Below are 15,000 nucleotides of genomic sequence, written 5' to 3'. Positions count from 1 at the left end.
CCGGACGCCCGGGGGATTTCCCTTCCGCTCCCAGCGGCCGCAGTTCTCCTTCTGGTCCGCCTGGCGGCTGCCTCCGCCGGCTGCCAATCATCTCTCCCCGGCCGCCCGGGGGATTTCCCTTCTGCGCGCCTGTCAGCTCCTGCCAATCATCTCTCCCCGGCCGCCAAGGGGGATTTCCCTTCTGCGCGCCTGGCAGCTCCTGCCAATCATCTCTCCCCGGCCGCCCGGGGGATCTCGTTAAGGTCCGTGTTTCGTGGGGTTTTATTTCAAAGTTTGTCTTTTTTTTCCCCAAAGTGTCTAAGAGCCGATCGGCTCAGCGGGGGGCGCCCGTCGCCTCGCCCGGGATGGCGGCACCGGCGCCGGGTCGCCGTGCCTGCCAGCGGCCGCTCGGGGGATTTCCCTTCTGCGCGCCTGTCAGCTCCTGCCAATCATCTCTCCCCGGCCGCCCGGGGGATCTCTTATGGTCCGTGTTTTATGGGGTTTTTTTTTTGTGCGTTTGACCTTTTTTTCCCCCAAAGCGTCTAAGTGCCGATCGGCTCGGCGGGAGGCGCCCGCCTGAAAACTGCGGCTTGCCACGCGACCTGAAGAGGCTTGTCACGCAACCCGGGGGGGCGGTGCCCTCGCTCTGCCTCCCCCCCGCGGGGATCCGCCGTCGGCGGCCTGTGAGCAGAGTTCACTGGGACTTTGTCAGAGTCGGGTGTCCGATCCCCTGGTACTCTGACTTTTGGTAAGCTAATTGACAGGACTCGCTGTCTCGGACACGGTTCTTGACGGGGGTGTTCAAAAGTAGGTCACAGAGAGAGTGTCACCTGTCCCATTACATGAAGACCAACCACTCAAAGTGTCCGACTTTGTGGAACTCCGGCCCGGATCCGGCCGTCAAATTCAACCTCATTCCGGTAGTGCCTTTTCCGCTCCGAGGCCTCCTCCGGGGCCGTCCGACGCCCGGTTCCACGGCGGGACCCCCGACACCGACTCGAGGAGGTACCCCTTTTTGCCGGCCGAGGTGCGCCGCCGCCGGCGTGAGGACGCCGCTCCCCGGTGTGAAAAACGGCCGCCGGAGGAATTTTGAAAGTTGAAAATTTGGCAAAGTGTCGACGGAAGTGCCAACCGCGCCGGCGGGGAGGCGCCCGTCGCCTCGCCCGGGATGGCGGCACCGGCGCCGGGTCGCCGCGCCTGCCGCGGCCGCTAGTCTCCCCGGACGCCCGGGGGATTTCCCTTCCGCTCCCAGCGGCCGCAGTTCTCCTTCCGGTCCGCCTGGCGGCTGCCTCCGCCGGCTGCCAATCATCTCTCCGGATTTCCCTTCTGCGCGCCTGTCAGCTCCTGCAAATCCTCTCTCCCCGGCCGCTCGGGGAGGCGGGATCTCGCCCTCTGGTAGACGCTAGCAGCCTGCCACCTGCTAGGGACTCGGCCTCTGGCATTACCCAGGCTCCGGCAGCCCTGGGTCGGCCTGGCTTTTCCCAGCCGCCTGGGACGATCTCTCCCTCTGTCCTGGAACCCTGGGCCGGCCTGCCGCCTCAGGCTTAGCCCCCTGGGTCGCCTGGAAGTGGCGCCGCCTTGTGGACGAGCCGGGGAGAGCCGCTCTCCGTTGCCATCCGGTGGATTTTTAGCAAATTGCAGCTTTCCATAGCAAATTGCAGCCTTCCACCTGCTAGGGACTTAGCCTCCGGCATGTACCCAGGCTCTGGTAGCCCTGGGTAGGCCTGGCTTTCCCAGCCGCCTGGGACAAATCTCTCCCTCTCTCCTGGAACCCTGGGCCAGCCTGCCGCCTCAGGCTTAGCCCCCTGGGTCGCCTGGAAGTGGTGCCCTCTTGGTAGACACTTAGCAGAATGCAGCCTGCCACCTGCTAGGGACTTAGCCTCTGGCTTTACCCAGGCTCGGGTAGCCCTGGGTCGGCCTGGCTTTCCCAGCCGCCTGGGACAATCTCTCCCTCTCTCCTGGAACCCTGGGCCGGCCTGCCGCCTCAGGCTTAGCCCCCTGGGTCGCCTGGAAGTGGCGCCGCCTTGTGGACGAGCCGGGGAGAGCCGCTCTCCGTTGCCATCCGGTGGATTTTTAGCAAATTGCAGCTTTCCATAGCAAATTGCAGCCTTCCACCTGCTAGGGACTTAGCCTCCGGCATGTACCCAGGCTCGGGTAGCCCTGGGTAGGCCTGGCTTTCCCAGCCGCCTGGGACGATCTCTCCTTCTTCTCCTGGAACCCTGGGCCAGCCTGCCGCCTCAGGCTTAGCCCCCTGGGTTGCCTGGAAGTGGTGCCCTCTTGGTAGACACTTAGCAGAATGCAGCCTGCCACCTGCTAGGGACTTAGCCTCTGGCTTTACCCAGGCTCGGGTAGCCCTGGGTCGGCCTGGCTTTCCCAGCCGCCTGGGACAATCTCTCCCTCTCTCCTGGAACCCTGGGCCGGCCTGCCGCCTCAGGCTTAGCCCCCTGGGTCGCCTGGAAGTGGCGCCGCCTTGTGGACGAGCCGGGGAGAGCCGCTCTCCGTTGCCATCCGGTGGATTTTTAGCAAATTGCAGCTTTCCATAGCAAATTGCAGCCTTCCACCTGCTAGGGACTTAGCCTCCGGCATGTACCCAGGCTCGGGTGGCCCTGGGTAGGCCTGGCTTTCCCAGCCGCCTGGGTCAATCTCTCCCTCTCTCCTGGAACCCTGGGCCAGCCTGCCGCCTCAGGCTTAGCCCCCTGGGTCTCCTGGAAGTGTCGCCCTCTGGTAGACACTTAGCAGAATTCAGCCTGCCGCCTGCTAGGGACTCAGCCTCCGGCATGTACCCAGGCTCGGGTAGCCCTGGCTTTCCCAGCCGCCTGGGACAATCTCTCCCTCTCTCCTGGAACCCTGGGCCAGCCTGCCGCCTCAGGCTTAGCCCCCTGGGTCGCCTGGAAGTGGTGCCCTCTCGGTAGACACTTGGCAGCATGCAGCCTGCCACCTGCTAGGGACTTAGCCTCTGGCTTTACCCAGGCTCGGGTAGCCCTGGGTCGGCCTGGCTTTCCCAGCCGCCTGGGACGATCTCTCCCTCTCTCTCCTGGAACCCTGGGCCGGCCTGCCGCCTCAGGCTTAGCCCCCTGGGTCGCCTGGAAGTGGCGCCGCCTTGTGGACGAGCCGGGGAGAGCGGCTCTCCGTTGCCATCCGGTGGATTTTTAGCAGAATGCAGCCTGCAACCCGAGTGCTGGCGCCGCCTTGTGGACGAGCCGGGGACTGCGGCTCTCCGTTGCCATCCGGTGGATTTTTAGCAGATTGCAGCCTTCCACCTGCTAGGGACTTAGCCTCCGGCATGTGCCCAGGCTCGGGTAGCCCTGGGTAGGCCTGGCTTTCCCAGCCGCCTGGGACGATCTCTCCCTCTTCTCCTGGAACCCTGGGCCAGCCTGCCGCCTCAGGCTTAGCCCCCTGGGTTGCCTGGAAGTGGTGCCCTCTCGGTAGACACTTAGCAGAACGCAGCCTGCCGCCTGCTAGGGACTTATCCTCTGGCTTTACCCAGGCTGGGGTGGCCCTGGGTCGGCCTGGCTTTTTTCCCAGCCGCCTGGGACAATCTCTCCCTCTCTCCATGAACCCTGGGCCGGCCTGCCGCCTCAGACTTCCCCTTCCGCTCCGAGCGGCCGCAGTTCTCGTTCTGGTCCGCCTGGCAGCTACCTCCGCCGGCTGCCAATCATCTCTCTCTCTCTCTCCCCCCGGCCGCCCGGGGGAACTTCCCTTCTGCGCGCGCCTGGCAGCTACCTCCGCCTGCCAATCATCTCTCCCCCGGCCCTCCCGGGGGACCTCCCTTCTGCGCCGGCCGGCCGGCCGGCCGGCTGCAGTTCTCACTGGTCCGTGTTGTATGGGGTTTATTAAAATGTCGGTCTTTTTCCCCCAAAGTGTCTAAAAGTGCCGATCGGCTCGGCGGGAGGCGCCCGTCGCCTCCCCCGGGATGGCGGCACCGGCGCCCTCTCGCCGTACCTGCCAGCGGCCGCTCGTCTCCCCTGGCCCGCGCCGGGGGATTTCCCTTCTGCTCGGAGCGGCCGCAGTTCTCCTTCTGGTCCGCCTGGCGGCTGCCTCCGCCTGCTGCCAATCATCTCTCCCCGGCCGCACAGGGGGACTTCCCTTCTGCGCGCCTGGCAGCTCCTGCCAATCATCTCTCCCCGGCCGCCCGGGGGATCTCACCGAGGTCCGTGTTTCGTGGGGTTTTATTTCAAAGTTTGCCTTTTTTATTTTTTATTTTTTTCCCCAAAGTGTCCGAGAGCCGATCGGCTCAGCGGGGGGCGCCCGTCGCCTCGCCCGGGATGGCGGCACCGGCGCCCTCTCGCCGTACCTGCCAGCGGCCGCTCGTCTCCCCTGGCCCGCCCGGGGGATTTCCCTTCTGCTCGGAGCGGCCGCAGTTCTCATTCTAGCGCGCAGGGCAGCTCCTGCCAATCATCTCTCCCTTCCGCGACCAGCCGGAAGCGGTTCTCATTGGTCCGTGTTTCGTTGGTTATTTATTTTTCAAAGTTTGACTTTTTCTTTTTTTTTTCCCCAAAAGTGTCTAAAAGTGCCGATTGGCTCGGCGGGAAGCGCCCGCCTGAAAACCGAGGCTTGCCACGCGACCTAAAGAGGCTTGTCTCGCAACCCGGGGGGGCGGTGCCCTCGCTCTGCCTCCCCCCCGCAGGGATCCGCCGTCGGCGGCCTGTCAGCAGAGTTCACTGGGACTTTGTCAGAGTCGGGTGTCCGATGCCCTGGTACTCTGACTTTTGGTAAGCTAATTGACAGCACACGCTGTCTCGGACACGGTTCTTGACGGGGGTGTTCAAAAGTAGGTCACAGAGAGAGTGTCACCTGTCCCATTACATGAAGACCAACCACTCAAAGTGTCCGACTTTGTGGAACTCCGGCCCGGATCCGGCCGTCAAATTCAACCTCATTCCGGTAGTGCCTTTTCGGCTCCGAGGCCTCCTCCGGGGCCGTCCGACGCCCGGTTCCACGGCGGGACCCCCGACACCGACTCGAGGTGGTACCCCTTCGTGCCGGCCGAGGCGCGCCGCCGCCGGCGTGAGGGCGCCGCTCCCCGGAGTGAAACACGGCCGCCGGAGGAATTTTGAAAGTTGAAAATTTGACTAAGTGTCGACGGAAGTGCCATATGCGCCGGGCGGGAGGCGCCCGTCGCCTCGCCCGGGATGGCGGCGCCGGCGCCGGCTCGCCGCGCCTGCCAGAGGCCGCTCGTCTCCCCGGAGGCCCGGGGGATTTCCCTTCTGCTCGGAGCGGCCGCAGTTCTCCTTCTGGTCCGCCTGGCAGCTACCTCCGCCGGCTGCCAATCATCTCTCTCCCCGGCCCGGGGGGGACGACTCTCCCTTCTGCGCGTGCGCGCCTGTCAGCTCCTGCAAATCGTCTCTCCCGCCGCCCGCCGAGGGTGACTTCCCTTCTGCGCGTGCGCGCCTGTCAGCTCCTGCCAATCATCTCTCCTCTCTCCCCGCGGCCGCCCGGGGACTTTCCCTTCTGCGCGCGCGCGTGCGCGCCTGTCAGCTCCTGCAAATCGTCTCTCCCCCCGGCCGCCAAGGGGGATTTCCCTTCTGCGTGCGCGCCTGTCAGCTCCTGCAAATCCTCTCTCCCCGGCCGCTCGGGGAGGCGGGATCTCGCCCTCTGGTAGACGCTAGCAGCCTGCCACCTGCTAGGGACTCGGCCTCCGGCATTACCCAGGCAACGGCAGCCCTGGGTCGGCCTGGCTTTTTCCCAGCCGCCCGGGACGATCTCTCCCTCTCTCCTGGAACCCTGGGCCGGCCTGCCGCCCTCAGGCTTAGCCCCCTGGGTCGCCCGGAAGTGGCGCCGCCTTGTGGACGAGCCGGGGAGAGCGGCTCTACGTTGCCATCCGGTGGATTTTTAGCAAATTGCAGCTTTCCATAGCAAATTGCAGCTTTCCATAGCAAATTGCAGCTTTCCACCTGCTAGGGACTTATCCTCTGGCTTTACCCAGGCTGGGGTGGCCCTGGGTCGGCCTGGCTTTTTTCCCAGCCGCCTGGGACGATCTCTCCCTCTCTCCTGGAACCCCGGGCCGGCCTGCCGCCCTCAGGCTTAGCCCCCTGGGTCTCCTGGAAGTGTCTCCCTCTGGAAGTCACTTAGCAGAACGCAGCCTACCGCCTTGCTAGGGACTTAGCCTCTGGCTTTACCCAGGCTAGGGTAGCCCTGGGTCGGCCTGGCTTTTTTCCCAGCCGCCCGGGACGATCTCTCCCTCTCTCCTGGAACCCTGGGCCGGCCTGCCGCCCTCAGGCTTAGCCCCCTGGGTCGCCTGGAAGTGGCGCCGCCTTGTGGACGAGCCGGGGAGAGCGGCTCTCCGTTGCCATCCGGTGGATTTTTAGCAGAATGCAGCCTGCAACCCGAGTGCTGGCGCCGCCTTGTGGACGAGCCGGGGACCGCGGCTCTCCGTTGCCATCCGGTGGATTTTTAGCAGAATGCAGCCTTCCACCTGCTAGGGACTTAGCCTCCGGCATGTATCCAGGCTCGGGTAGCCCTGGGTAGGCCTGGCTTTCCCAGCCGCCTGGGACAATCTCTCCCTCTCTCCTGGAGCCCATGGCCGGCCTGCCGCCCTCAGGCTTAGCCCCCTGGGTTTCCTGGAAGCGTCTACCTCTGGTAGACACTTAGCAGAATGCAGCCTTCCACCTGCTAGGGACTTAGCCTCCGGCATGTACCCAGGCTCGGGTAGCCCTGGGTAGGCCTGGCTTTCCCAGCCGCCTGGGACGATCTCTCCCTCTCTCCTGGAACCCTGGGCCGGCCTGCCGCCCTCAGGCTTAGCCCCCTGGGTCGCCTGGAAGTGGCGCCGCCTTGTGGACAAGCGGGGGAGAGCGGCTCTCCGTTGCCATCCGGTGGATTTTTAGCAGAATGCAGCCTGCAACCCGAGTGCTGGCGCCGCCTTGTGGACGAGCCGGGGACCGCGGCTCTCCGTTGCCATCCGGTGGATTTTTAGCAGATTGCAGCCTTCCACCTGCTAGGGACTTAGCCTCCGGCATGTACCCAGGCTCGGGTAGCCCTGGGTAGGCCTGGCTTTTTTCCCAGCCGCCTGGGACGAACTCTCCCTCTCTCCTGGAACCCTGGGCCGGCCTGCCGCCCTCAGGCTTAGCCCCCTGGGTCTCCTGGAAGTGTCTCCCTCTGGAAGTCACTTAGCAGAACGCAGCCTGCCGCCTGCTAGGGACTTAGCCTCTGGCTTTACCCAGGCTAGGGTAGCCCTGGGTCGGCCTGGCTTTTTTCCCAGCCGCCTGGGACGATCTCTCCCTCTCTCCTGGAACCCTGGGCCAGCCTGCCGCCTCAGGCTTAGCCCCCTGGGTTGCCTGGAAGTGGTGCCCTCTTGGTAGACACTTAGCAGATTGCAGCCTTCCACCTGCTAGGGACTTAGCCTCTGGCATTACCCAGGCTCGGGTCGGCCTGGCTGTCCCAGCCGCCTGGGACGATCTCTCCCTCTCTCCTGGAACCCTGGGCCGGCCTGCCGCCCTCAGGCTTAGCCCCCTGGGTCGCCTGGAAGTGGCGCCGCCTTGTGGACAAGCGGGGGAGAGCGGCTCTCCGTTGCCATCCGGTGGATTTTTAGCAGAATGCAGCCTGCAACCCGAGTGCTGGCGCCGCCTTGTGGACGAGCCGGGGACCGCGGCTCTCCGTTGCCATCCGGTGGATTTTTAGCAGATTGCAGCCTTCCACCTGCTAGGGACTTAGCCTCTGGCATTACCCAGGCTCGGGTAGGCCTGGCTGTCCCAGCCGCCTGGGACGATCTCTCCCTCTCTCCTGGAACCCTGGGCCGGCCTGCCACCTCAGGCTTAGCCCCCTGGGTCGCCTGGAAGTGGCGCCGCCTTGTGGGCAAGCGGGGGAGAGCGGCTCTCCGTTGCCATCCGGTGGATTTTTAGCAGAATGCAGCCTGCAACCCGAGTGCTGGCGCCGCCTTGTGGACGAGCCGGGGACTGCGGCTCTCCGTTGCCATCCGGTGGATTTTTAGCAGATTGCAGCCTTCCACCTGCTAGGGACTTAGCCTCTGGCATTACCCAGGCTCGGGTAGGCCTGGCTTTCCCAGCCGCCTGGGACCATCTCTCCCTCCCTCCTGGAACCCATGGCCAGCCTGCCGCCTCAGGCTTAGCCCCCTGGGTCTCCTGGAAGTGTCGCCCTCTGGTAGACACTTAGCAGAACGCAGCCTTCCACCTGTTAGGGACTTAGCCTCCGGCATGTACCCAGGCTCGGGTAGCCCTGGGTAGGCCTGGCTCTCCCAGCCGCCTGGGACGGTCTCTCCCTCTCTCCTGGAACCCTGGGCCAGCCTGCCGCCTCAGGCTTAGCCCCCTGGGTCTCCTGGAAGTGTCGCCCTCTGGTAGACACTTAGCAGAATGCAGCCTTCCACCTGCTAGGGACTTAGCCTCCGGCATGTACCCCGGCTCGGGTAGCCCTGGGTAGGCCTGGCTCTCCCAGCCGCCTGGGACGGTCTCTCCCTCTCTCCTGGAACCCTGGGCCAGCCTGCCGCCTCAGGCTTAGCCCCCTGGGTCTCCTGGAAGTGTCTCCCTCTGGAAGACACTTAGCAGAACGCAGCCTGCCACCTGCTAGGGACTTAGCCTCTGGCTTTACCCAGGCTTGGGTAGCCCTGGGTCGGCCTGGCTTTTTTCCCAGCCGCCCGGGACGATCTCTCCCTCTCTCCTGGAACCCTGGGCCGGCCTGCCACCTCAGGCTTAGCCCCCTGGGTCGCCTGGAAGTGGCGCCGCCTTGTGGATGAGCCGGGGAGAGCGGCTCTACGTTGCCATCCGGTGGATTTTTAACAGAATGCAGCCTGCAACCCGAGTGCTGGCGCCGCCTTGTGGACGAGCCGGGGACTGCGGCTCTCCGTTGCCATCCGGTGGATTTTTAGCAGATTGCAGCCTGCCAGCTGCTAGGGACTAAGTCTCTGGCGTTACCCAGGCTCGGGTAGCCCTGGCTTTCCCAGCCGCCTGGGACAATCTCTCCCTCCCTCCTGGAACCCATGGCCGGCCTGCCGCCCTCAGGCTTAGCCCCCTGGGTCTCCTGGAAGTGTCTCCCTCTGGAAGACACTTAGCAGAACGCAGCCTGCCACCTGCTAGGGACTTAGCCTCTGGCTTTGCCCAGGCTCGGGTAGCCCTGGGTCGGCCTGGCTTTTTTCCCAGCCGCCCGGGACGATCTCTCCCTCCCTCCTGGAACCCTGGGCCAGCCTGCCGCCTCAGGCTTAGCCCCCTGGGTCTCCTGGAAGTGTCGCCCTCTGGTAGACACTTAGCAGAATGCAGCCTTCCACCTGCTAGGGACTTAGCCTCCGGCATGTACCCCGGCTCGGGTAGCCCTGGGTAGGCCTGGCTCTCCCAGCCGCCTGGGACGGTCTCTCTCCCTCTCTCCTGGAACCCTGGGCCAGCCTGCCGCCTCAGGCTTAGCCCCCTGGGTCTCCTGGAAGTGTCGCCCTCTGGTAGACACTTAGCAGAATGCAGCCTTCCACCTGTTAGGGACTCAGCCTCCGGCATGTACCCAGGCTTGGGTAGCCCCAGCCCGGCCTGGCGCTCGCCGCAGGAAGGCCTCCTCGGGGGCTCCGTTTTTTTGGGGGGTTTTTTTTGTCAAAGTGTCTACGGAAGTGGAAGTTCTCTCAGGGGGAAGCTCCCCTCGGACCCTGCCCAGGAGGGTGAGCCCCGGCCCGGCTTGCCTCCCCTAGGCCCGCCCGCTCCGGAACCCGGTTCTCCCTGCAGACCCCGCCTCGGGGCAACCCTCCAGCTCCCCATCTCCCGGCAGCCGGGGTCAAATACAGCACCACCTCTTCCTTCCGCTGGCCCTCAAGAGTCCTCACCGCTCCCCCAGGCAGGCTTCCACGGGAGGCCGATCGGACCCCGCCATTAAGCCCCCTGACAAACGGCCGTCCCTGGAAGTCTCTCCGGGGCCGACTATTAAGTCCCACCGCCGACCCTCCGGGGCCGACTATTAAGTCCCACCGCCGACCCTCCGGGGCCGACTATTAAGTCCCACCGCCGACCCTCCGGGGCCGACTATTAAGTCCCACCGCCGACCCTCCGGGGCCGACTATTAAGTCCCACCGCCGACCCTCCGGGGCCGACTATTAAGTCCCACCGCCGACCCTCCGGGGCCGACTATTAAGTCCCACCGCCGACCCTCCGGGGCCGACTATTAAGTCCCACCGCCGACCCTCCGGGGCCGACTATTAAGTCCCACCGCCGACCCTCCGGGGCCGACTATTAAGTCCCACCGCCGACCCTCCGGGGCCGACTATTAAGTCCCACCGCCGACCCTCCGGGGCCGACTATTAAGTCCCACCGCCGACCCTCCGGGGCCGACTATTAAGTCCCACCGCCGACCCTCCGGGGCCGACTATTAAGTCCCACCGCCGACCCTCCGGGGCCGACTATTAAGTCCCACCGCCGACCCTCCGGGGCCGACTATTAAGTCCCACCGCCGACCCTCCGGGGCCGACTATTAAGTCCCACCGCCGACCCTCCGGGGCCGACTATTAAGTCCCACCGCCGACCCTCCGGGGCCGACTATTAAGTCCCACCGCCGACCCTCCGGGGCCGACTATTAAGTCCCACCGCCGACCCTCCGGGGCCGACTATTAAGTCCCACCGCCGACCCTCCGGGGCCGACTATTAAGTCCCACCGCCGACCCTCCGGGGCCGACTATTAAGTCCCACCGCCGACCCTCCGGGGCCGACTATTAAGCCCACTGCCAGAGATAGCACTCATGGGAATCTCTCTGGGCCCGACTATTAAGTCCAACTGTGACTTATGCTTGGAAATGTGACTTATGCTTGGAAATGTGACTTATGCTGGCAAATGTGACTTATGCTGGCAAATGTGACTTATGCTGGCAAATGTGACTTATGCTGGCAAATGTGACTTATGCTGGGAAATGTGACTTGTCCTCCCAAATGTGACTTATGCTGGCAAATGTGACTTATGCTGGCAAATGTGACTTATGCTGGCAAATGTGACTTATGCTGGCAAATGTGACTTATGCTGGCAAATGTGACTTATGCTGGCAAATGTGACTTATGCTGGGAAATGTGACTTGTCCTCCCAAATGTGACTTATGCTGGCAAATGTGACTTATGCTGGCAAATGTGACTTATGCTGGCAAATGTGACTTATGCTGGCAAATGTGACTTATGCTGGCAAATGTGACTTATGCTGGCAAATGTGACTTATGCTGGCAAATGTGACTTATGCTGGCAAATGTGACTTATGCTGGCAAATGTGACTTGTCCTCCCAAATGTGACTTATGCTGGGAAATGTGACTTGTCCTCCCAAATGTGACTTATGCTGGCAAATGTGACTTGTCCGCCCGAATGTGACTTATCCAGCTAAATGAGACTTCTCCCTAAGCTGAGCTCCAGGGAGGGTAGCTGGTAGACTGGGGGCTTAATCTTCAGCTTCTACCGGGCTTATGGAGCCCTGAGTCGGCCTGGCTCTCCCAGCCGCCGGGGACAATCTCTCCCTCTCTCCTGGAACCCTGGGCCAGCCTGCCGCCTCAGGCTCGCCCCCCTGGGTCTCCTGGAAGTGGCGCCGCCTTGTGGACGAGCCGGGGAGAGCGGCTCTCCGTTGCCATCCGGTGGATTTTTAGCAGAATGCAGCCTGCAACCTGAATGCTGGCGCCGCCTTGTGGACAAGCCGGGGAGCGCGCCTCTCCGTTGCCATCCGGTGGATTTTTAGCAGATTGCAGCCTTCCACCTGCTAGGGACTTAGCCTCCGGCGTTACCCAGGCTCGGGTAGCCCTGGGTAGGCCTGGCTTTCCCAGCCGCCTGGGACAATCTCTCCCTCTCTCCTGGAACCCTGGGCCTGCCTGCCGCCTCAGGCTTAGCCCCCTGGGTTGCCTGGAAGTGGTGCCCTCTTGGTAGACACTTAGCAGAATGCAGCCTGCCACCTGCTAGGGACTGAGCCTCCGGCATTACCCAGGCTCGGGTAGCCCTGGGTAGGCCTGGCTCTCCCAGCCGCCTGGGACAATCTCTCCCTCTCTCCTGGAACCCTGGGCCAGCCTGCCGCCTCAGGCTCGCCCCCCTGGGTCTCCTGGAAGTGGCGCCGCCTTGTGGACGAGCCGGGGAGAGCGGCTCTCCGTTGCCATCCGGTGGATTTTTAGCAGAATGCAGCCTGCAACCTGAATGCTGGCGCCGCCTTGTGGACAAGCCGGGGAGCGCGCCTCTCCGTTGCCATCCGGTGGATTTTTAGCAGATTGCAGCCTTCCACCTGCTAGGGACTTAGCCTCCGGCGTTACCCAGGCTCGGGTAGCCCTGGGTAGGCCTGGCTTTCCCAGCCGCCTGGGACAATCTCTCCCTCTCTCCTGGAACCCTGGGCCTGCCTGCCGCCTCAGGCTTAGCCCCCTGGGTTGCCTGGAAGTGGTGCCCTCTTGGTAGACACTTAGCAGAATGCAGCCTGCCACCTGCTAGGGACTGAGCCTCCGGCATTACCCAGGCTCGGGTAGCCCTGGGTAGGCCTGGCTCTCCCAGCCGCCTGGGACAATCTCTCCCTCTCTCCTGGAACCCTGGGCCAGCCTGCCGCCTCAGGCTCGCCCCCCTGGGTCTCCTGGAAGTGGCGCCGCCTTGTGGACGAGCCGGGGAGAGCGGCTCTCCGTTGCCATCCGGTGGATTTTTAGCAGAATGCAGCCTGCAACCTGAATGCTGGCGCCGCCTTGTGGACAAGCCGGGGAGCGCGCCTCTCCGTTGCCATCCGGTGGATTTTTAGCAGATTGCAGCCTTCCACCTGCTAGGGACTTAGCCTCCGGCGTTACCCAGGCTCGGGTAGCCCTGGGTAGGCCTGGCTTTCCCAGCCGCCTGGGACAATCTCTCCCTCTCTCCTGGAACCCTGGGCCTGCCTGCCGCCTCAGGCTTAGCCCCCTGGGTTGCCTGGAAGTGGTGCCCTCTTGGTAGACACTTAGCAGAATGCAGCCTGCCACCTGCTAGGGACTGAGCCTCCGGCATTACCCAGGCTCGGGTAGCCCTGGGTAGGCCTGGCTTTCCCAGCCGCCTGGGACAATCTCTCCCTCTCTCCTGGAACCCTGGGCCTGCCTGCCGCCTCAGGCTTAGCCCCCTGGGTTGCCTGGAAGTGGTGCCCTCTTGGTAGACACTTAGCAGAATGCAGCCTGCCACCTGCTAGGGACTGAGCCTCCGGCATTACCCAGGCTCGGGTAGCCCTGGGTAGGCCTGGCTCTCCCAGCCGCCTGGGACAATCTCTCCCTCTCTCCTGGAACCCTGGGCCAGCCTGCCGCCTCAGGCTCGCCCCCCTGGGTCTCCTGGAAGTGGCGCCGCCTTGTGGACGAGCCGGGGAGAGCGGCTCTCCGTTGCCATCCGGTGGATTTTTAGCAGAATGCAGCCTGCAACCTGAATGCTGGCGCCGCCTTGTGGACAAGCCGGGGAGCGCGCCTCTCCGTTGCCATCCGGTGGATTTTTAGCAGATTGCAGCCTTCCACCTGCTAGGGACTTAGCCTCCGGCGTTACCCAGGCTCGGGTAGCCCTGGGTAGGCCTGGCTTTCCCAGCCGCCTGGGACAATCTCTCCCTCTCTCCTGGAACCCTGGGCCTGCCTGCCGCCTCAGGCTTAGCCCCCTGGGTTGCCTGGAAGTGGTGCCCTCTTGGTAGACACTTAGCAGAATGCAGCCTGCCACCTGCTAGGGACTGAGCCTCCGGCATTACCCAGGCTCGGGTAGCCCTGGGTAGGCCTGGCTCTCCCAGCCGCCTGGGACAATCTCTCCCTCTCTCCTGGAACCCTGGGCCAGCCTGCCGCCTCAGGCTCGCCCCCCTGGGTCTCCTGGAAGTGGCGCCGCCTTGTGGACGAGCCGGGGAGAGCGGCTCTCCGTTGCCATCCGGTGGATTTTTAGCAGAATGCAGCCTGCAACCTGAATGCTGGCGCCGCCTTGTGGACAAGCCGGGGAGCGCGCCTCTCCGTTGCCATCCGGTGGATTTTTAGCAGATTGCAGCCTTCCACCTGCTAGGGACTTAGCCTCCGGCGTTACCCAGGCTCGGGTAGCCCTGGGTAGGCCTGGCTTTCCCAGCCGCCTGGGACAATCTCTCCCTCTCTCCTGGAACCCTGGGCCTGCCTGCCGCCTCAGGCTTAGCCCCCTGGGTTGCCTGGAAGTGGTGCCCTCTTGGTAGACACTTAGCAGAATGCAGCCTGCCACCTGCTAGGGACTGAGCCTCCGGCATTACCCAGGCTCGGGTAGCCCTGGGTAGGCCTGGCTCTCCCAGCCGCCTGGGACAATCTCTCCCTCTCTCCTGGAACCCTGGGCCAGCCTGCCGCCTCAGGCTCGCCCCCCTGGGTCTCCTGGAAGTGGCGCCGCCTTGTGGACGAGCCGGGGAGAGCGGCTCTCCGTTGCCATCCGGTGGATTTTTAGCAGAATGCAGCCTGCAACCTGAATGCTGGCGCCGCCTTGTGGACAAGCCGGGGAGCGCGCCTCTCCGTTGCCATCCGGTGGATTTTTAGCAGATTGCAGCCTTCCACCTGCTAGGGACTTAGCCTCCGGCGTTACCCAGGCTCGGGTAGCCCTGGGTAGGCCTGGCTTTCCCAGCCGCCTGGGACAATCTCTCCCTCTCTCCTGGAACCCTGGGCCTGCCTGCCGCCTCAGGCTTAGCCCCCTGGGTTGCCTGGAAGTGGTGCCCTCTTGGTAGACACTTAGCAGAATGCAGCCTTCCACCTGCTAGGGACTTAGCCTCCGGCATTACCCAGGCTCGGGTAGCCCTGGGTAGGCCTGGCTTTCCCAGCCGCCTGGGACAATCTCTCCCTCTCTCCTGGAACCCTGGGCCAGCCTGCCGCCTCAGGCTTAGCCCCCTGGGTTGCCTGGAAGTGGTGCCCTCTTGGTAGACACTTAGCAGAATTCAGCCTGCCGCCTGCTAGGGACTCAGCCTCCGGCATGTACCCAGGCTCGGGTAGCCCTGGCTTTCCCAGCCGCCTGGGACAATCTCTCCCTCTCTCCTGGAACCCATGGCCGGCCTGCCGCCTCAGGCTCGCCCCCCTGGGTTTCCTGGAAGTGGAGCCGCCTTGTGGACAAGCCGGGGAGCGCGGCTCTCCGTTGCCATCCGGTGGATTTTTAGCAGATTGCAGCCTGCCACCTGCTAGGGAC

The sequence above is a fragment of the Leptodactylus fuscus genome, unplaced genomic scaffold (genome assembly GCF_031893055.1).
Source record: "Leptodactylus fuscus isolate aLepFus1 unplaced genomic scaffold, aLepFus1.hap2 HAP2_SCAFFOLD_963, whole genome shotgun sequence".
In the NCBI taxonomy this organism is placed as follows: Eukaryota; Metazoa; Chordata; class Amphibia; order Anura; family Leptodactylidae; genus Leptodactylus; species Leptodactylus fuscus.
Note: the sequence above shows the minus strand (reverse complement) of the source record.